Below are 22,526 nucleotides of genomic sequence, written 5' to 3' on the forward strand. Positions count from 1 at the left end.
CCTGACTGTCCCCCAAATGGGGATAATCCTTTATGCATGTGATATTTGAATAATCATTAATAAAAATTATGATTATCATTTTCAGTTGAAATTCCTTTCTAACTTCTAATTAAATGTTCATTAAACTATATCAGTCACAGATTCCTTGTTGAATTTGGATCTCTGATTCTTCAACAGTACTATTTATTAGTAAAAATAAGTCGTAAAACTATTTGAGCTCTTGAGTAGAAGTTGGCTAATTTCCCTATGGATTTCCAGTTTGAAGCATTTACATTTTATATTAATGAGAGTAATCACTCTGAAATCAAGTATGTAATATAAAATCACTACAGAACAGAAAACCGCTAGGTCTTCAATGTGATCTGTTAATAGTTACAGTTATTAATTCTATTAAGAAATGTCTTTTAAAAACAATGTCATCATTCTGGCAATAAACAATTTTATACCATTAATTCAATTGAAAAGACTTTAATAAAGGGACTACATAGAGGCAAGTCTTAAGAAACAAACAAAGGGTAATATATACTAGCAGACCAGAAACAACAGGAAGCTTTCCTCCTATAACAGAAAAGAGAGGGAAGAAAGTGTGTCACTAGTGCCCTGTGAGAGCTGCTGCTTCTGGGGAGTCAGCCTGGAGCTGTGTTCTTTAGGGATGCAACTATGACCATGATTAGAAGCACTGAAGCAGAGAGTGGGAACCAAACATTCTGATGGGCCTCTCCAATCCTCTGATCTCTGCCACTGCTTCCCACCTGCCTAACACAACCAAAGCCAGCAAAGGTCTGGGAGATACCTACTGGAGGTTTGGCTGCCAGTGGCACGGCAGAGGAGCAGAAAACAGATACCATATGGTCAGACAAACAAGGCATAACCGAAACACTCTTGACAAGGGTGGAAGAAAACACAGTGAACTCTCACAGCCCACTGTCCATTTCATCAAATGTTAGGTCTTTGTCCTGTTTCCTTCAGGTTTTTCCATTAGTATTTTTATTTTCCTAATCAGCGTATGCTACCTCGGTGGCATTCTTTTCACTACTTCTCGCAAGTGTCACATTTAATAAGTGCACCCTGAATCACTCTTAACAGGTATATTTAACAACTTGTGGAGAGAAGAAGGAGGAGCTGGAGGAAGAGCAGGAAGAGAAAGAAGAATTAGAGGAGAAAGGGGAGGAGGGGGGAAAGAGGAAAAAGAAGGGAAAAAAGAAGACAGAAAGAACAAATTATATGAAGCTCTTCGTGATATGCCTCATTCTTACCTGTCCCCCCTTTTTGATATACTATTGCTTCTCCAATTATGAGTAGGAAAAATTAAATATTCAGGTAGATTTTCAGAAATATTTCAACTGTTTTTTCTTTTTCTCACTTTGGAAACTTCCTTCTTTACCCTTACCACTGTATACCAACTTGAATGAGTAAAGATGAAAAGATTTATAAGCTTTCTTGTAACATTCTTTAGGTCTTGTTCTAATATCTGCAGGCTTTTAATATCATGGAAAAGTGTGAGGCAAGCTTTATTTCTTTGAAGAATGATCTAATATCTCTGGATAAATTTTAAGGTTCATTCTTTGCTTGAATATAATTTCATCCATTGTAAACACATTTTTCTAAATTATTTCCATTTGTTTTACTTTTTTCATAATATATCTTTTTAGTTTCACTTTATATACTATATAGGTAGTATGTTTTTCTAACAGATAGTAAATATATTTTGTGTCATTTTTTTCCTTCAAAAATAATAATCATACATACATTTGATCTTTATTATTCTTTTCTATGTCATTATTCCAGACACATCACTGGTGCTCAAGACCACGAGAGGCTGCCTGAGGTGGGCTACTGCGGCGGAGTGGAGGACTTGAGTTTGTGAGAAACTGCGTGCTGGAGTCTGTCAGGATAAAGAATGTATGAAAAAGTCTCCCTACACTCTCTTCTACAAAAGAAAAACAAACATTAAAAACCTTGTACATAAGAAATTCTCAAAGACAGTCTCGAAAGGGTGAGGGAATGTCTCAAATAAATCCATAAAAAAAAAGAAGGGAAAGATCAGGCTTTCACACCTGCCAAAGGCAGGAAAGAGCACAGCCAAATTTGTCAAGTAAGAAATTTGAGGTCTCTCCAACCTCTTTGCTCTAACTTGTATATTTATTGTTCTGAACTTGGAGTTGATCAGTTTATTTAAATTACATAATTCTGATAACTTGACAGGCACCTATTTTATTTTACTTTCAGTTAATATTAAATTTTCTAGTCAGTTAAAATTCCAAGAAATATAAATTATGTCCTCCCTTTACTAGTATGGTTAATAGTGTGTTCTAAACTATCTCTGAGTTTCATATAAAAATTTATACTCATAATTTGCTACATTTGTATTTTTATCCAAATTTTTCATTATTCTCACAATAGCCAACCTGTAGTATTGATGATTGGCTTAATTATTGTGTCATGCTCTGAATAGTTCTTGGTTTCTTAGATACACAAACAAAGAATGTATAGGTTCTTCCAGTGAACCAAATCCACACATTCTCTTTTCTATCTTTAAGCAGAAAAGGATCTAATTTATAATTATAGTTAATATTTACATAATCTTTACCGTATGTCAGGGATTCTTGCATGTTTTTGTTTCTTACATTTAATTCTTGCAACAGCTCTATGAGGTAGGTTCTAAGAACATTTTATATATGAGGATTTGAAACATAGATGTTTATTCTTTGTTCTTAGCCACCCAACTAGTAAGTGGTGGACCCAGGATTTAGACTCAGATAGTCTGGTTCCAAAATTGTCCTTTGAAACATTGTATTATTCCTTTTTAAAGCACAGAAACAATGGAAAGTGAAGTTTGTAAACAATCCACATTAAAATCATTGATGATCTTTGGTAAAATGTATAAGCGTGGGCTTATCTGCTTACATATGTGATCCATAATTATTATAATGAGGAGTATAGGTGATTCAATGATGGAACTTAACATTTCAAGCCAGTGAAATAATAACTATTCTTTCATATACTTTGACAATAAATTCAGAGCTAAGATGATATTTTTGATCTCCAAATTATTTAACACACTCTAATTTTCTTTGGTTTGTCACAGTTTTTATGTTGATTGGAATACTTTGTGCTCTTAAAAATGCTGACAGTTAAAAAATGTTTTTAAGTATAATTAAAAGAAACTGATCAATGACTGAAATTAACAGAGATCATTTATTTTAAATCAATTTTTTATTCAGATTGCAAGTGGCTCTTGAGACTCATAACCACGTTCCATGTAGGAAAAGGGAGAAACAGAATGAAAAATGTTTCATTTTAAAAATTAAAAAATGGACACAACCCAAGGACTCGGAGTTGCATCATATTGCCTACAACTTTTTTCCCCTTTTTTATTGTATATCTTTCCATTACTATTTATCCTTCTTATACCCTCTTTCACTTCTGAACACTCCCTTGCAGTATGGACACTGTTGTCCATGAATTCTTTTTGATTTTTCCTTGATCCCTCTTTCCCTAATCCTTCTCCAACAGAGTTGTCAGCCTGTTCTCTATCTATGAGTCTGACTCTATGCGGCTTGGTAGTTGTTTGTTCATTAGATTCCACATATGAGTGAAATCATATGGTATTTGTCTTTCTCTGGCTGGCTTATTTCACTTAGCATAATGTTATCCAGGTCCATCCATGCTCTTGCAAAGGGTGAAATTTTCTTCTTTTCAATGGCTGAGTAGTATTCCGTTGTGTAAATGTGCTACAGCTTTTTTATGCACTCATCTACTGATGGACAATTGGGCTGTTTCCAAATCTTGGCTATTGTAAATAACTCTTGAATAAACACAGGAGTACATATATTCTTTTAAGTTAGTGCTTTGGGTGTCTTAGGATAAATTCCCAGAAGTGAAATTACTGGGTCATAAAACAGTTCATTTTTAGTTTTTTGAAGTAACTCCATACTGCTTTCCACAGTGGCTGCACCACTCTGCATTCCCACCAACAGTGCAAAAGAGATCCCCTTTCTCCACATCCTCATCAGCCTTTCATGTTTGTTGGTTTATTGACGAGAGCCATTATGACTACTGTGAGATAATATCTCATTGTGGTTTTAATTTCTATTTCTCAGATGTTAGTGACATTGAGCATCTTCTCATATGTCTATTGTCCATCTATACATCCTCTTTGGAGAAGTGTTCATTTAGGCCCTTTGCTCTTTTTTAATTGGATTGTTTGTTTTTTGGGCATTGAATTTTATAATTCTTTATAAATTTTGGACATTCACCCCAGTATCAGATATATCAGCAAATATGTTCTCTCATTCTGTGGGTTTTTTCATTTTGTTGATGGTTTTCTTTGCTATGCAAAAGCTCTTAAGTTTGATGTAGTTTCATTTGTTTATTTTTTCCTTGTGTTTCCCATGCCTGAGGAGATATAGCAGAAAGAATATCTCTATAAGCAATGTCCAAGATTTTTCTGTCTATATTTTTTTTAGGGATTTTATGGTTTCAAATTGAAAACCTTAACCTGAAGTCTTTTTTTTCTTTCTTTCTTTCTTTATTTATTTTTAAATACATTTGTCTCTGCCTCCCCCTCACCACTTTCCCTTAACCTGAAGTCTTTAATCTACTTTGAATTTACTCTTCAAACTCTTTTTTTCACTTTTTTTATTGTACATCATTCCATTGCCATTTATGGTGTAAGAAAGTTGTCTAGTTTAATTTTTCTATATACATCTGTCCAATTTTTCCAATTTTATTCATTGAATAAATTTTTTTTGTCCATTGTATATGCTTGCTTCTTCTGTTGAGTTATAATTGACTAAAAAGATGTGGGTATATTTCTGGGCTCCTCTTCTGTTCCATTATCTGCATGTCTACTGTTATGCCAGTATCATGCTGTTTTGTAAACTACGGCTTTATAGCAGAGCTTGATGTTAGGTAGTGTGATTCCTCCAACTCTTTTCTTTTTTCTCAAGACTTCTGTTACTATTTGGGTGTTTATGGTTCCAAATAAAAATTTTGAGTATATTTTATTGATTTGGCTATTACAATTGTCCCATTTTTTCCTACCCTTTATTCCCCTCCACCCTGAACCCTCCTACATCCAGCATTCCCCTCCTCAGTTCATGTCCATGGGTCATACATAAAAGTTCTTTGGCTTCTCCATTTCCTATACTACTCTTCACCTGTCTATTTTGTACCTATAATTATTTTTCTCATTCCCTGCACCTTTTCATCCATTATCCTGCCTGCTCCTCACCACTGATAACCCTCCATGTGATCTCCATTTCTGTGATTCTGTTCCTATTCTACTTGTTTGCTTAGTTTGTTTTTGTTTTGTTTTTTAGGTTCAGTTGTTGATAGTTGTGTTTGTTGACATTTTACTCTTCATAGTTTTGATTTTCTTCTTTTTCTGAGATAAGTCCCTTTAAAATTTCACATAATAAGGTCTTGGCAATGATGAACTCCTTTAACTTTATCTTATCTGGGAAGCACTTTGTCTATCCTTCAAGTCTAAATGAGAGCTTTGTTGGATGGAGTAATCTTGGATGTAGGTCCTTGCCTTTCATGACTTTGAATGCTTCTTTCCAGCCCCCTCTTGAGAAATCAGCTGATAGTCTTATGGGAACTCATTTGTAGGTAACTCTCTCTTTTTGTCTTGCTCCTTTTAAGATTCTCTCCTTATCTTTAATCTTGGGTAATTTAATTATGATATGCCTTGGTGTGTTCCTCCTTGGATCCAACTTCTTTGGAATTCTCTGAGCTTCCTGGACTTGTATGTCTATTTCCTTAGTCAGGTTGGGGAAGTTTTCCCACATTATTTGTTCAAATAAGTTTTCAATTTCTTGCTCTTCCTCTTCTTCTTTTGGCACCTTTATGATTCAGATGTTGCAATGCTTAAGGTTGTCCCAGAGGTTTCTAAGTTTCTCCTCATTTTTTTGAATTCTTGTTTCTTCATTCTGTTCAGTTGAATGTTTATTTCTTCCTTCTCTTTCAAATCATTGATTTCTTTCCCTGGTTCCTTTCCCTTCACTGGTGGTTCCCTGCATATTTTTCTTTATTTCACTTTGTATAGCCTTAACTTCTTCTTTTATTTTGTATCGATAATTAATTCTGTGAGTATCCTGATGACCAGTGTTTTGAACTCTGCATCTGGTAGGTTGGCTATCTCCTCATCACTTAGTTCTTTTCCTGGAGTTTTGATCTGTCCTTTCATTTTGGTCATATTTTTTTTGTCTAGGTGCACCTGCTGCATTGTAAGGGGTAGAGACTCAGGTATTGGCCAGAGTGGGGCAACTCACTTCATTGCATTGTGGCACCTATGTGGGGGACACTTCAGAGAGGGAACAATGCTGCTTGCTAGGCTGTTGCCCTGCTTTCTGTCCCTTCTCCCACTACCCACACAGAACTAAGCCCTCTGGTGCTGATTTGCGGGTCTCTGGGTTTGTGTACATTCTATGACCCCATAGGTCTCTCCAAAGGACTCTCCTGTGAGACTGGGAGTTTCTTTCAGTGCTGCAACCCCTATAGGTTATTACAGTGAGAGGTTTGAGGCTGTATTTCTCTGTGCTGGAATCCTATGTAGCATGGTCTGTTCACTCCCCAGTTTTTCCTCCTGGTTTATTTGCTTGCAAAAGTGGGACTGCTCAGTCCGACAGTGCTGCCCTGTCCTCTCTGTCCAGGCTTCCCGTGCCCACCCCTCCTACATGTCTGGATGAATGTTGCTTCTTTAGCTTCTTGGTTATTGGATGTCCATGAAGTTCAATTTTCTGGAAGTTCTGGTTATGTTTTGTTTTCAAATCAGTTGTTATCCTTCTTTTAGTTGTGCGAGGAAGCAAAGCATATCTACCTATGCCTCCATTTCGGCTGTAACTTTATTTGCATCATTTTTTAAAAAATTCTTAACAGTCTTTTTCATTAGTTATATTTTCCTTTGACATGTAGAACAAAGATAAATTTTCCCTCTTCTGAAGTGTTTTGTGAGCATGAAAGACTGTGAAAACAGAAAAACTGCTCTGTTTTAATGAAGAAAAAATGCCTCCATTTCTGTAATCAATTTCCCTAGGAATTTTTAATTTCATATTTATAATTACTTCTATATAGTGTGTGTGCATGCATGTGTATATCTGTGTGGACATTGTGAAACAAATTAAATGACATTCAAAACATGATGAATGGCATATGCACATGCATCTATACAGACATGTACACATGCACTTTTACAATCATCTGATAAGTTTATACTCACATTTATATTCTTCTTTAGTAATGTTTGGTTCTCCCAAGCATGTATCTCATTAGAATGTAATGCCTCTCTATCTGTCAGTGTACTTAATTTGAAGTAATCTTGAGTCTGACAGAGGAAAAAAAAATCAGTTGAAAAGGAATCCTACAAAAGGATGGAGAGTTTTCTTACTGGAATTTTGAGAGAGCTGAAGAAACATGCTTGAGTCTAGGTTTCTAGCAGTCATGCCTTACTCTAATTTACATAATTGGCATGAGGTCACTAATGCTTTGCCACTATGAATGCATTGGCCAGAAAGCTCTAGTCGTGTCTATATTTCTGCCATGAACATAATCTTCAGCAGCTGTTACTGCCCCAAACAACAAAGCCACTCTGCATCAGGCATGCAATTTTTCAAAAACTGGTGTCTCCGGAATTGGAATGCTTCTATTTCCACCTTTCTTCAGTACTGTTCTTGTTTTTCACATTGCTTAAAGGCATGTAATTAATAGAGTGTACATTACCTGTTAGTGCCCGAGTTGCAAAAAAAGCCTGGAGAAGCTTGCCACCTTAGAGAGATAAGGTGGAAATTTTTCCAAACTATAGAATGGTATTCAAAAAGTACTGAGCTTGAGACGAAAGAATGATACTGATTTACTTTGTTAATAATCAGTGGTAGATAAGTACCTAACCCATTACAGATTGAGAAATTACTCAGCCCTCTGGAAAGTGATGCAAAAATACTTGGTCAAGATCACCAGCTACATTCATTGGGAAGCATACCACATACTCAGTGATACCACAATTTAGGGGAAGTAGTATAAAACAAAACAGCAATGAATTGAGCAAAAATTTACTATGTTAGGATGGTTTTTCTAATTTTGTGCAGCTTTCAATAAAGTCATAGAAGAGATGAATGAACTGAAACTAGAATTAACCTGACTGCCATGGGAGATAGCAATAAATAAAATCAGCTTAGCTAAGAGAGGCACTCTCTGCTTATGGCCTGAAATTAAACTTGCCTGAGAGTCCCAAAGCTTAAAGACTTGACAGGTTAAAAAAGCCACATGTTTCTGCACATACTGATTTTATTAGTAGTAGAGAATGTCAAGTGGCAGCTTTAACTGTATATACAACTGGGGCCCCAGACTTTTTTAAGCATCATCCATTAAGGTTGTTCTGCCAACAGAAATGATGGAGAGCAATAACAAAACTATTGTATATAGTGGAAAAGTAAAATGGTGTGGTCAAAGCAATGGCCATTGACTTACCAGCTAACATAGAACACAGAAACCAGCAAATGAAATATTATAACCTTTATACTTAAAAACTTCATTTGGAAAATTTTGTTAGAATCTATTTTGAGATTTGTCATATTAGCATGCATTAAAATGGACATTTATCAAAACTGGTGAATTTTTTGTAGCCATTTTAATATTGAAGGTGGAAGAAAATATGCAACATTTTTGACATATTATGCTTTGTTATTTCAAGAAATGTAAAAATGCAACTGAAATGCCAAAAAAATAATTTGTGCAGTGTATGGAGAAGGTGCAGTGACTGATCAAATGTGATAACAGTCGTTTGTGAAGGTTTGTGCTGGAGTTTTGTCAATGATGTTCCATGGTTGGGTAGGCAAGTTGAAGTTGATAGCATCAAATTGAGACAGTAATTGAGAACAATGAACATTATATCATGTGGGAGATAGCTGACATACTCAAAATATCCAAACAAATAAAGTTATTGGTGAAAATGAAAAATGTGTCTCTTATTTTATGGAAAAACTAAACATATCTTTTGTCTAACCCAAAAGATATAGATGATAGATGATAAATGATAGACAAAAATATAAATACATTTATATGTATTTATCATATACTTTAACATACATAGAAACATAAAGCCTCGTGTGTGCTTAAGAAATTAATACAAAATTACTTTATATATGCATATGGATAACTGTGTGTGTGTGTGTGTGTAAGCAAATCAGAAGGAAGATGGAAACTTGTGGTGTGGGATCTTCCACAGGATTATCAAAAATTATATCTTATATATTTATTTATTAGAATTTTTACAATTTACTATGTATTCTACTGATGACTGACCTCAAAGGAAAATATGGATGTACAGATAGTTCACAAGAGTATGTGAAAAATTCTATTTTCTTTTTTAAATGAGTTAAATAAATATTACAAAAACTTTATTTTTAATCATTAAGGCCACATGATATCTATAACTGTACACTCCTTTCCTTTTAATCAAATTTCTTCCTTAGTACCTAAAAATTTTTATTATATAAGTATTGAATTTTTCTACATATGTGAAATAACAAATATAATCAATCAACATTATGTTTTATTGTTCAATTACAGTTGTCCCACCTATTTTCCCCATTGCCCTCCGCTACCTTACCTTCTCCCCCGCAGTCGATGCCCATCCCATTGTCAGTGTCCATGAGTCCTCTATTCCTGTTCTTTGACTTGTCCCTTCTCCTTCCTTCTACCATTATCCCCCTTATTTAAAACTCATATTATACTTTATTAAAGTTTTGTCCATATTACACAGCCTGGATATCTCTGCTTGGATGTGTTTCAGGCATCTTACCACCAGCATGTTAAAAAAAAATGATCTCAATATCTTTTCTATCTTGGCCTCCACTTATTTTCCATGTTAGTTTATTATTCACATAATATCAAAGCCAGATGTCTTGAAATTACCCTCTGTTCCCTCCTATTTCTTATATTTTATATTTAAGTTTCCTGGGGAATATTTAATAAGGTCGTATTCATGGGTATTTATGAAAATTCCATTTTATTTATATAATTTTTGTAAATTTTAAATATTAAGGGGCAGTAATTCTGCATTATTTGTTAGCCAATATGAACTATAGAACTAAACAATAAATGTTAATGTTAAACTTTTTTTTTTCCAGGAAAAATATAGAAAATTTACTCAGCTATATATAGTATATACCCACCATTTACTTATGTAGATATATTATTCATTGGCATACAGGCTTCTCTGTTAGATATCCTAATCTTACTCAGATATTTTTTATTAGATAAATGTGAGTCCTTAGATAAAAAAAAATAATGTCCCTTTTTCATTAACTGAATCAATATGGTTGAGTTCCCTCAACCCAGTAGCTTGGAAAATTATTATGGTGTTGTGAATCATATCTTAAAGCACTCAGGTTTTGAAAAAAGATGTAGTGAGGAAATTTAATAGCACTTACTTTTTATTTCTCTACTAAAAAAATTGTCGATGTTTATAATCTACCAAGATGCTTTTGACATGTTCTATATGTCTTGAATTCAACCAGTGTAATTCCTTAGGTTGTTTTTATTTGCTTATTTTTTCAACCTGAAATTGTAGTAGAACACAGGCAATAGTGCTCTTCAAGTTAATGTAATTTTGACTTAAAACAGAAAAATGCTAAACCTGATGTACCTACTTATCACAAAAAACATGAAGTGACTGTTATTAAAACCCATTATACTTTATGGGAAAACACAATATTAAATTTCTTGTAAATATTAAATGACTTTTGAATAAAATCAACAGTAGAACAAATTATAAAAAAGGAAACTACAATATAAAAATAGCATTTTATTTATTATCCCTTAATTTATTATTATAGAACTAAAAAGAGGAGAAAAACAACCTAACCAGTGCATTTTGCTAAGAAATGTAAATATTTGTCATCTGTATAAAATAACTTCTAAGAAAATGTTTCTAGACCTATTATGTCCAGAAAACTCTCATCTTTTTTGCTAGATTTGGGAACATTCAGTAAAAAAATTTATTTTCCTTGATTCAGGTTTACTTTTCAACAACTAAGAAATCACAATTAGAATATGTGGTTTTTATACACATTGGAAATACCTTTTCCGATACTTCTTTCCTTAGTATCACTGTTGGAGGGAATAGATAAAATTTGAATTGGTCAATTTATTGAAAATACAGTTAAAAATAAAGGGAACATTAATAGGAGCTTAATAGTTATCCTCCTTATTATCCCCAACAATATAAAAAATTGGACTGATCTTGGTATTGCTTGCCTATGAATTCATTAAGTATAATGAAGTACAACATAATGTTAATTTAATCAGGATATTTTGTGAAGGATTTTTTGTGGGCCTTGAACTACTATTATATATAATTTGATAAGTTTACCTAGGAATGCCACATTTCACCTAATTAATCATTTTTCCTACTCTCCAAATTCTCACGGAAGGTACAAATCCTAGGTAATACACACATGCACCCAGAAATTTATAAATAATATAATGTCATAATGATTAGCTGTTCTAGTGCCTGATACCAAAACAGAACTTCAACCTAACTTGCTTCAGTCTTTTCAGCTACACCTTTAACAACTACAAAAATACCAGAAGTTGACCACAGCAGGTCTTTTAATAATGCTATTTTATTCAACTTCATTTTGTCATTTCATTATAACATTGATAAGACAAAAAAAAATCAGTTCCATCAGTTTCACCATCTGTATGGAATTTGTGCATTCTCCCCACAGCTTTTTCTCCAGGCACTCTGGTTTCCTTGCTTCCTGGTTTCCTGGTTTGTATTATATACAAAATTAGATACTGTAGTCATGGGGAATGTAACAGTGGGGGATTATAACCCACCCTGCCATTCTTTTGACATTGTTTCTGTAAGTAAAGACTCTGACTAATATGTAGCTTGTAGATGAACAGCGTGTTTATATCAAAGAATCTTAAGAACTAACCTCAAAATGTACAGACTAACCATCCGGAATCATGGCTCCATGAGGTTTGCTGACCTTTCAACTGTGGAGCCAGGATGATTAAACTAGGATGATGCATACCAGGCCATTACTTGCCTCATCGGAATGAGTTATACTCATCCACACATAGAAAACTTTGCAATCCCTCCCTTGATTTGTTTGCTCTGCTTCCCTCTCCCTCGTTATAGAAACCCCTGCCTCCACAGAGATGTGGCGATGGGATTTGAGACATGAGTCTCCCATCTTCCCAAAAGATAAGTTTTGAAAAACGAGTCCTCCATCTACCAAGTAGCTGACACCTGAAAATAAACACTTTCCTTTAAATCAGCACCTGCCTCTTGACTATTGGCTTTAAAAGCAGCAGGCATTTGTCTTTCGCCCCCTGGCTTATTTTGCTTAGCATGATGCTCTCCAGTTCCATCCATGCTGTCGCAAAGTTTAGTAGTTCTTTTTTTCTTTCTGCTGTGTAGTATTCCATTGTGTATATGTACCATAATTTTTTGATCCAATCATCTACTAATGGGCATTTAGGTTGCTTCCAAGGCTTGGCTATTGTAAATTGTGCTGCTATGAACATTGGGGTGCATAGGTTCTTTTGTATTGGCGTTTTGGTGTTCTCAGGGTATAGTCCCAGCAGGGGAATCGCTGGATCAAAAGGCAGTTCCATTTTCAGCTTTCTAAGGAAATTCCGCACTGCTTTCCACAGTGGCTGCACCAGTCTGCATTCCCACCAACAGTGCACTAGGGTTCCCTTTTCTCCACAGCCTCGCCAGCACCTGTTGTTTGAAAAACAAATACCATATGATCTCACCTATAAGCGGAACCTAACCAACAATGCAAAGATGCAAGGAAAATATGACCAGCAACACTGAAAGGAAAAGAAATCAACAGAGACAAGAGGGAAGGGGGGGGGCAGGGAAAGGGAAGGAAAGGGAAAGTCAAGGAACATATAGCAAGGACTCATGGACAAAACCAAAGGGGAAGAGCTGAGGGAGGGAAGGTGGGAGGGGGCAAGGGAAAGAGGTGGTGGGGAGGGAGAGACAAATGTATTTAAAAAGTAAATAAATTTAAAAAAAAAAAACTTGAAAAAAAAAAGAATTCATGTTAAAGAATTAGAGAAAAAAAAGCAGCAGGCAGTTTTTATTTATTGTTTTTATTTATTTCTAAGTTTAACATTAGAAGTGCTTGGGGTTTTTATTTAGAAGTTTGGTAATGTTTTTGTGACCAGAATTGTGTTGTAGGAACTTAACTATTACTTATATAAATTAGCTTATGGTAAAATTGGCTTTGTTATACTCATTTTGCTCAAAGTCAGTTTCCAAAAACCCATGAAGGACATTAAGTAATGACTTACCTTACCTCACAGAATCTGCCCAATTTATTTTTATCATTCTGATTTTGCACACTTGACTGTATTTATTATATTAACTTAATTCATTTGAATCACTCTGAGTAGGTACAGTAAGTGTAGGGGGGAAATATACCAGGCCTTGTTCATTATTATCAGAAATTTATATCACACTTGGACCTCAGGAGTTGCAAGTCAATTTTCCAAACTGCTCAGTCAATTTACATATAATTTTAAAATATATACACTATTAATGTTCATTTTTGCCACTTATTTTTTCCATTTTCTATACAGGTAGGTTAGAAAGAAGTTTAAAAACCCCATTATATAAACTGTTCTTGCCAATATATGCTGTAAAGTCATTGGGTGTATTGAAGAAGCCAATATCTGAGTCCCTGGGAAGAAACTTGTGAGAGTTGAATTAGTTTCCACATGTAATTTGGAAGAATGGTTTCTTATTTTTTGTGTATGTCTTTGCCTTTGTAGTTACTTAGTGTGCGTTTACCAAACTAATTAGAGAGAGGGCGGAGGGGGGAGGGCAGAAAACTGGAAGATTGGCTGAAGATATTTTAATAGCAAAGTGTATTATATACAAAATTAGATACTTTCTTTGCAACAAAATAATCACTCTTTCTCAAAATCTGGTAGCCAGCTGTATACAAAGATAATTCAAAAGTAAAAACTGGAAACATAATATAATTACATGTATACTTACTTTATCTCCTTACTTGATTGTAAGTGCATAATGGCATTTTTTCTTTTCAATTGTCCCTTATTTCTTGGTACTTGTGCATGGTACTGGTTCAATATTAATTTGTTAGATGGAATTATATATTGGACTTTATATTTATAATATTATATATTTGGACTTTAAACATGCAAATTTATGAGTTTTAAATCAGATTTCTTAGTGGTCAATTAAAAATATGTAAAAAAGTCAGGTGTTACAGAAACTATTGTTATATAGGTTTAACATTTAATTTTACATGGGGTGTCTATTTTTTTAATTCATCAAAAGGACATAAATGTACACAAGGAGGGCATATTTGCGAGACACCAGTGCATATACGTCTGTACTACGTGTAGTATAGGTTGCAGTGGAATGCTGTTTTCAATCTGCCTGTAACCATTCTCCTCTTTGGCTTGTGCCCTGACCGGTCGTATAGTTCTGGTAGGGCAATCTTATGTCCTGGTCACAAGGATGACTCATAGCTAAGCTATGCAGATTAGGCTACCTCAAACCAAAATGTGAGTTTTGAAGAAACATAACTCTTCAGAAAGGCAGAGAGGAAGCTGAATCATCTGAAAGGCATCATAAGAAATATGCCAGCATTTCTTATGATCTTGACAATTTTGAAGAGAACTAGTCTACATTTTGGAGTCATCTGATATTTGCCCATAGTTAGATTGAAGTTACAGGTCTGGGGAAGAATACCATGGAGGTGATGGCTTCTTCTCAGCACATCATAGACATGTGTCCTATCACTAGTGGTGTTAATCCTGATCGCTTGGTTAAGACGCATTTGTCAGGTTTCTCCAGCATAAAATCATTACATTTTCCTTTTTAATTAATATTTAAATGATAAATATACATCATATTTTGAATGGGCAGCAGTTTTTCTTCCTTTCAATATGTTAAAAGTGTCACTCTGTTGTCTTAAAGTCTCCAAAGTATCTGATAAAAAGTCTGCTCTAATTCTTAATTTTCTTCCCCTGTATATAATGTGTTTTCTTTCTTGTCTGGCTTCAAGATTTTGTTGTTTGATTTTGTGCTTAACACTCTATTTTTTACTTTTTAATTAATTTTTTAAAAATTAATTATTCATAGTATATATTCCTAGCAGAAGAATTGCTGGGTCAAAAGGCAGTTCCATTTTTAGATTTCTAAGGAAATTCCATATGGTATTCCACAGTGGCTGTACCAGTCTGCAATTCCACCAACAGTGCATAGGGTTCCCTTTTCTCTACATCATCACCAGCACTTGTTTGTTGATTTATTAATGATGGCCATTCTGAAAGGTATGAGGTGATATCTCAATGTGGTTTTTATTTGCATCTCTCTGATGGCTAGTGATGTTGTCTATGGACCATCTGTATGTCTTCCTTGGAGAAGTGTCTATTCAGATTTTTTGTCCATCTTTAATTGGGTTACTTATCTTCCTAGTGTTGAATCTTAGGAATTCTTTAGATATTTTGGGGATCAAACCCTTGTCCAATGTATCATTGGCAAATATGTTCTCCCATACAGTTGGTTTCCTTTTCATTTTGATGATAGTTTCTTTAGCTGTGTAGATTTTTAGTTTGATGTAGTCTCATTTGTTTATTTTTTCCTTTAGTTCCCTTACATGAGCAAAAATATTGTTACTTGGGATATGTGAAATTTTCCTGCCTATGTTTTCCTCTAGGACTTTTATGGTGTCATGATTTATATGTAAGTCTTTTATGCATTTGAGTTTATTCTGGTGTATGTTGTCACTAATTCAAAAGAACTTATGCACTCCTATGTTCATAGCAGCGCTATTTACAATAGCCAAGTGCTGGAAACAGCCCTAGTGCCCATCAGTAAATGAGTGGATCAGAAAAGTGGTACACTTATACAATGGAATACTACACAGCAGAAAAAAAGAAGAAACTTACCTTTTGTGACAGCGTGGATGGAACTGGAGAATATTATGCTAAGTGAAATAAGCCAGACAGTGAAAAGCAAATATCATATGATCTTACCTATAAGAGGAATCTAATGAACAAAATAAACTAATGAATAAAATAGAACCACAGGCATGGAAACATGGAGCAGGCTGAAAGTGACCAGAGGGGACATGGGAGGGGGACAATTGTGGAAAGAAGGGGAAGGGACTAGATAAAGAACATGTATGAATGACTCACAGACATGAACAGTGTGGGAATTAACTGTAAGAATAGGGGTGGGATGGGCGGAGATGGGCAAAGAAGGAAAAATCAAGATCATTGTCATAGAATAACAATAAAAATGATTAAAATTAATTATTCAATTACAGTTGGCAATCAATAGTATAGTAATTTCAGTTGTACAGCATAGTGGTTAGACATTTATATAATTTAGGAAGTGTTCCGTCCCATAAGTCTATGCACCATACATGGTCATTACAATATTATTGACTATATTCCTTACGATATATTTTACGTCCCTGTTACCATTTTATAACTGCCAATTCTTTCACCCTTTTTACCCAGCACCACCCGTGCCCCAAACCATCTCCAACCTGGCAACCATCAGTTTGTTCTCTGTTTCTATGACTTTGTTTCTGTTTTTGTGATTAATACTTTAAATATGACATGGCTAGTTTTGTTTATTCATCCTGCTTGATGTTCTCTGAGTGTATTTGACCTAGTTTTATGTCTGTTATAAATTTTAGAAAGTTCTTGACCATTTTTCATCAAATATTTTATCTACCTTATTCTAACTCTTCTTATTCTGGGATTTCATAATGTAAGTCTTAGATGGTGTGATGTTCTTCAGAGCTGTCTGTCCTTATAGCTATAAGGTTAAGTACTTTCTGGAGAAAATCTCTGTTACTCCTTCAGTGAAGGGGGCAGAAACCATGTTCTCTCAAAGTAACAACCCTACTAGCAGGTCATTGGGCTGAGGCAGTCATCTCTGTTCTTAGCTTGCCCCTCACCTCATGGAAATGAAGCCCACTAGAATACTGGAATGAAGGCAGAGGGCCCAGTATTCTACACCTCCTGCAACTTGTATAGACGGTCACTCTACAAGACAGTGCTGGGTGGAGAAAGGGAGTTTATGTATCTTACCCACAGCCACTTGGCTTTTACTCTCTGCAACATGGGACTGGAGCTGTAGATGTTGAAGAATGGTGACAACTTGCCTTTCCTAAAGAGATATCAGATTACAGGTTCAATTTCTCTTGAAGAGTGGAGAAATAGTAGCTGAATGAGCTCCAGATTTAATCCTTTAACTCCTGAACCCAATAAAAGTTTTGTTTGAATTTTAGCCATTGCAGATTTTTGTTTGGATTATAGGTACAGTGTGCTTCATAGGTTGGAGTATGCACACAGGTTAAACTCATATAACTGTGAATCTTATTCAGTATAGCTTCCGTCTTTCATGAGTATATCTCTCCAAAGTCTGCCTGCTTTTGGTCAATCCCCAGTGTTTTCAAACTTCATTTTAAAATATGGAGTTTACAAAAGTATTGTTGATACAAAAACTTGAACTTTCGTGTGATTTTACTTACAGACTTCCTTGGGTTTCATTTGATGGATAGTATTGCATGCTCCTCTAAAAATTAATCAATGTCAATAATATCTACCAAGATGGACTATAACAAATCAAGTTTTGGTTCCTCATTTCTTTTTGGTTTACCTTCATTGTATTTTGTTTCCATTACCATTTAGTCCCATTATGCACCCCTCCCGCCAAGCAGTCACCACACTGTTATCTATGTCCATGAGTCCTTTTTCCTTTTTGGTTCCTCATTTTGAATCAGGACTCAGCTTCTTTTGTAGTATCTGAGTGCTAGGAGAAGACTGAAGCACAAGCAGAGCCTGCAGGCAGATTAAAACAGATAATTCAGGCCCTGGCTGGTGTGGTTTAGTTGGTCAGAGCATCATTCTGGAGACCAAAGAGTCATGGGTTCAATTCCCAGTCAAGGCTCCCGCCTGCATTGCAGGTTCTGTCCCCAGTCTAGGTGTGTAAAGAGGCAAACAATTGATGTTTCTCTCTCACATCAATGTCTATCTCCTTCTCTCCCTCCCTTCCCCTCTCTAAACTCTCACTAAGTGTGTCCTCAGGTGAGGATTAAAAAAAAAGTTTATTCTGATAATTGAGAGTTTATCACAAACCTAACACTGAGGAATGGATATAAAAGACTAATCTTTAATCTTTCTCAAGGTTTTTCCTTTTCAAGCTGGGCTTGGGTATATTCCAGGAAATATCTATGATTAAGTTAGGAGATTCAGAATTCCCAATATAAATCTGACATATTTCTGGAAGATCAATAGTACTTGATATTCTGCAAATAAAAATTACTATTTTGACATTAATTTTTAGAGTAAAATGAATATTGAATTATACTATTTATTTTCAATTAGTTTCTATGGAGTAATTATTATAACAATTACATTAAAAGACATTCATCATTACTAGACATGTATGAGTCAAAATAACACTAATTTTGAAATAATTATAAATAATTATAATTATGAAATAATTATAAATTATGAAATAGGTATAAATATCTGTATTTTATTAAACTTAACCTAAATTGATTGATTTCAGCATAAAACGAATGTTTTCTTAGTAGGCTGACCTCCATGAACAATTTAAAACTATTTTATAATGCATTAAAATAGTTTTCATTAAGTTTTTATTTTTTTCTCCTTGTATTTGGACTGCCTTCATTGATTTAAAGACATTTCTCTATTTAGTCTGCTTCATCTTCGCATTTTACCCTGCCTGCTACTAGTGTTCTTTAATGATGCACATTATTAATACTGTCAGGAACTTAGACAAATATAAATCTGATGCTCATGTGGAAGATAAATTTGTAAAGTCAAATTATCATCATTTCATAATTTATTACCTGGGTAAAAATTCACCATATGACGTCTTGTTGATTCTTTATAACACAGTTTTCATTATCAGATATTAGTTCCATAATTGACTTTTTTTAATATTAGTGAGCTGTATTATTGATGTGTAAACTTTAGACAGCAGCAATAGTTTTAGTGAAGCACACTTCTGGTCTATAGAAAAGTAAGACAATTAATGATGACTTCTGCTGATTCATTGTCTTGTTTGGTCAAAGACCTAAGTGCTGTGATTTATTATAGAAATGCACCATAGATAAAATAATACCAATTTTTTTTTCTTGACTATCATCGACTAGCTGAGGTCACATTTATCAATTTCTACTCTGACATGGAGGAATTTATTGAATTATAAAGTATCATGGATTCACTAATACTACCAGAGTCACAAACACAGGTTTTGAGTAAAATAAAGTGGGCATTTGTTAGTTTTTCTTTGTTTACTTTTCTTTAGTCCCATTCTCTCAACAGCTGAGGTTACTTGTGCCAACCCTTTGCCATTTTCATCTTAAAGTATAAGTCTTAACAAGAGGCAAAAAGAATTCAATGACAGTCCAATTACTTGGTACTGGGTTATGCATTTGTTATTAGCCTTTGATGAATTTTAACCACAGGGTTTTTAGTTTGTTCTTGAGATTTCGCCATGTTTTGATTTCACCTCACAAAACTCAAGCCAAGTCTTCACCCATTCTATCAGTATTGTTTTTAAAATTTAATTGTGTGCTCTCATCTTGAATTCTGTCTCATTCAAGATTGCATAGCTTACAAGTCTTTTTGTTTCACTGTGTACCCATTTAGTTACAGCCTGATATATTCAAATAATCAACCTAGTATCTTTTTGTGATTAGTTATAGGAGGTGGTGCTTTTTTAATAGTTGGTAAAATATACATAACAAAATTTTCAATCTAGTACACTGTTGGTGGGAATGCAGACTGGTGCAGCCATTGTGGAAAGCAGTGTGGAATTTCCTCAAAAAGCTGAAAATGGAACTGGCTTTTGATCCAGTGATTCCCCTGCTGGGAATATACCCTAAGAATTCCAAAACGCCAATACAAAAGAACCTATGCACCCCAATGTTCATAGCAGCACAATCTACAATAGCCAAGTGTTGGAAGCAACCTAAATGCCCATCAGTAGATGATTGGATCAAAAAATTCTGGTACATTTACACAATGGAATACTACGCAGGAGAAAGAAAAAAAGAACTACTAAACTTTGCAACAGCATGGATGGAAATAGAGAGCATTATGCTAAGCAAAATAAGCCAGGGGGCGAAACACAAATACCATATGATCTCACCTATAAGCGGAACCTAACCAACAACACAAAGATGCAAGGAAAATAAGACCAGCAACTCTGAAAGGAAAAGAAAAGAACAGAGACAAGAGGGATGGCAGAGGGACAGGGGGGAAAGGAAGGGAATGGTAGGGTTGGGGAACGTGTAGCAAGGTCTCATGGACAAAACCAAAGGGGAAGGATTGGGGGGGAGGGAGGAGGGGGAAGTGGTAGGGGAAGGGCAGAAACAAATGTATTTGAAAAAATAAAGAAAATAAATTAAATGAAAAATGAATAAATAAATAAAGACATTAGCTGGCATGGAAAATAAAATGATTAGAAGACTGAAAAAAATATTTCAATCTTAACCTTTTGCAAGTGCACAATGAAATCAGTGGGTAAAAGTACATTCACATTGTTGTGCAGCCACCACCACTGTCCCACTCCAGGTCTTTTTCATCATCTGAAACTGAACCTCTGTAAACATTAAAAATAACTTCCTATTCCTCCTCCTTACCAGTAAAAACTATTTTGCTTCTGTTTCTATGAATTTGATTATTCTAGGTACCTTACATAAGTGGAATCATAAAGTATCCTTTTGTGATACGATATGATTCATTTAACATATCTTCAAGTTTCATGCATAATTTAGCATGTATCAGAAGGTAATTATTTTTAAGGGTGAATAACATTACACTGTATGTAATATACTACATTTTGTTTATCCATTTATTTATCAATAGACATTGGAGTTGTTTTCACCTTTTGGCTATTGTGAATAATGCTACTATGAATATTGGTTTACAAATGTTTGAGTTCCTGCTTTAAATTCTTTTAGGTATATATTTACTAGTGGAATTGTTGGTTTATATGGCAGTTCTATTAATAATATTTGAGGAGGCACCATATTGCCTTCCACAAAGGACAAAATCATGAGAAGACAAAATTCTGAGATGCTTCAAATCATGGAGATGAAAGTGAAGAATGGAAACCAACAAAGAAGACAGTAGAAAAATTATGAAGACTAGAGAAAAATAGAGGCATAGCCAAGGAATCTTTTAAAACAGTTATTCAAAAATGGAATGATAATTATTGTAAATCCTGCTGAGAAGGAAATTAAGATGTGGTCATAGAAATAACAATTGGATTATGATAAGATGATGCCATTTGGTGGTGTTTTAATGGAATCATTGGGAACAAAAAAAAACAACTAAAATAATTAAGAGTAAATGGGTGACTAAGAAGGAAGACAGTGACTCAGACTGATCTTTGAGGTTTTCCTTAATGAGCCATCTCTGCACTAAAGGAAGCACTAGAATAAATAAATAAAACATAATTTCAACTTTCAAGGACCTCATATTTTCATCATTAGCCAATTCACTAAATCCCATTTAATGTTTCAGGCTTTATTCTAGCTCTAGAGAACATAGCTCACTGGGGACACAAAGGAGGACATTATCAACTTAATTTAATTAAATATTCTATTGTCTCTGAAGACAAGTGATAAAGTATATCCTATCTGCTGTCAAACTAAAAATACTGCTGGTCTAACTTTTACTTGTAGCTCTGTCATTCTTTCATGTATTTAAATAAATTCTCACCACTTGTCTTTTTAACTTTCCATATTAAGAATAATTGCATTATATTTACTATGTTGCCTTTTATTTTCCTTAACCTACATATTCTCTCTCACTTCTGTTTTGTCACTGAATTATAGTTATCAGCCTAACCTTTTGTCACAGGTCATGATAAAGTTCATGATCATTTATCGTGTTTTACATATATTTTAAAAATAAAGTTGTATACATAGTTTTAAAATATGATTCATAAAGAAGTATAACAAAGTAATCTTTGTGAAATGACTGTGTGTAACATCATATAATTAATTATTTATCATTTACTTATAATCTGAGACTAAAAAGGAATATCTTAATAAATAGTATTGTGTTTCTTGTTAATACATATGATAGTTATATATTGAACCCCTGCTTAATTAATTAAGCTCCAAACAAAATACATCTGACAAACACATTGGGTGTTTGTGTTTTTTTCAAAGAATAACCTCAGTAATAGGATGGTAACATGAATTGAAAAGGATAAATAATTCAGCCTTTAAAATTACTTTACAGTTAATTGGCCTCATATGAAAAACTCAAAAAACATATATATAATTAAAACTCAATTATACTTGTCAAAAAATTAACAAAGTATACTCTTATACATACATTTTTTTGTGCTTATTTACCTAATTACTTTTCATTAAAATCAATAATTTGCAGTATTTCTTCTCAACATTTATAAAAGAAAACATCTGAAAGTTAATTGGCTTTGGTCTCTATTTCTTTCA

This window comes from Pteronotus mesoamericanus, unplaced genomic scaffold (genome assembly GCF_021234165.1).
Source record: "Pteronotus mesoamericanus isolate MK-2021 breed Mesoamerican mustached bat unplaced genomic scaffold, CSHL_Meso_final contig_100, whole genome shotgun sequence".
NCBI lineage: Eukaryota > Metazoa > Chordata > Mammalia > Chiroptera > Mormoopidae > Pteronotus > Pteronotus mesoamericanus.